This window comes from Sardina pilchardus, chromosome 12 (genome assembly GCF_963854185.1).
Source record: "Sardina pilchardus chromosome 12, fSarPil1.1, whole genome shotgun sequence".
Taxonomy (NCBI): Eukaryota; Metazoa; Chordata; class Actinopteri; order Clupeiformes; family Clupeidae; genus Sardina; species Sardina pilchardus.
The window spans coordinates 25,345,925-25,347,730 of record NC_085005.1 but is presented as its reverse complement, the minus strand read 5'-3'; positions in this window follow the sequence as shown (position 1 = coordinate 25,347,730).

The following is a 1,806-nucleotide window of genomic DNA, read 5'->3' as shown; positions in this document are numbered from 1 at the left end:
ATGACCTTATACTCCTGTCTCCAACTGAGGAAGCGTTGCAAGAAAGCCTTTCAATTCTTGAGGATTACTCACAAACATGGAACCTCAAAATAAATACAGGGAAATCCAAGGTAATGATCTTTCAGAAAAAAAAACGTTCAAACCAACTTCGATACAATTTCACTCTCGATGGGGAAGCACTCTGTCAGGTAACAGACTATAATTACCTGGGCTTGACAATTTCATCATCAGGCAACTTTGATTTAGCCCAGAGGGACCTAGCTGATAAGGCTCGGAAAGCATATTATGCAATACGAAGACCCCTATACCAATATAACCCTCCAGTCAGACTATGGCTGAAAATTTTTAACTCTATCATTAAGCCTATTCTTTTATATGGCAGCGAGATTTGGGGCATCAAATATCAAAATGATTATGCGTCATGGGATAAAAGCCCAACAGAAATATTCCATCTTGAATTCTGTAAGAACACCTTAGGGCTACACAGAAATGCCTCTAACTTAGCCTGCAGAGCAGAACTTGGAAGGTACCCTATGCTGAATGATATATGTAAAAGGGCATCCAAATTTTACAATCATTTAATTTCAAATAAGGATGGATGTCACTACAATGGCCTTCTGCAATGGAAAAATCACCCGGAGAGAAACCCTTTCACTTACTATACTGCAAAATACAACCTAAACACTATGAACATGACACAAGCAAAGCTCAAGTGGATTGAAAAAGAAACAAATAAAGAATATTACCAATATTGGCTACAAAACATTGAACATTCAAACAAATTAAACTGCTTCCAAAAAATTAAAATCAACTATGAGCTGGCACCTTACCTAACAGAAATCAAGGACTTCAAAAAAAGAAAATTAATGACATCATACAGAGTAAGTGACCACTCATTGGCCATTGAGAGAGGAAGGCACAGGCAAACATGGCTCCCGAGGACAGAAAGACTATGTCTGCAGTGTAATGATGGAGCAGTGGAGGATGAATGCCACTTCTTAACAGAATGCAACAAGTACACATCCATTAGAGATACCTTTTTCCCCCAATTTGAATTAGTTATACCTCAATTTCAAACTTTAGAGAATGAACAAAAAATTGAATTTCTGTTAGGAGAACAAACAAATTGTATACACCTGGCGGCACAATACTTGTTAGAGTGTCACAAAATGAGGAAGTGAGTGCATATTGACAATATTTGATGTATATACAGTACAGTACATATACTTATATTATTGTATTCATAATAAGTTTCCTTCTATACAGTATTGCATAAGTTTCCTTTCATTTATAAACCATATAGTAGTATTAAGTAAGTTTCTTTTTTCTTTTATCTCTTATTTTTAATGTGTTGATTGTTTCCAAACAGATATTGTATCTGTTTGTATTGCTATATGTCTGCTTTGGCAACACTGCTTTGATGAGTCATGCCAATAAAGCTACCTTTGAATTTTAGAGGGGGGATGGAGAGAGAGAGAGGGAGGGAGGGAGAGGGGGATGAAGAGAGAAAGAGGGAGAGAGAGAGAGAGAGAGAGAGAGAGAGATAGAGGGGGGATGAAGAGAGAGAGAGGGAGGGAGAGAGAGAGAGAGAGGGAGGGAGAGAGAGGGAGAGAGAGAGGGAGAGAAAGAGGGATGAAGAGAGAGAGAGGGGGAGAGGGGGAGGGAGAGAGGGAGAGAGAGAGATAGAGATAGAGGGGGGATGGAGAGAGAGAGAGGGAGGGAGAGGGGGTTGAAGAGAGAGAGAGGGAGAGAGAGAGAGAGAGAGAGAGAGAGAGGGGGGATGAAGAGAGAGAGAGGGAGGGAGAG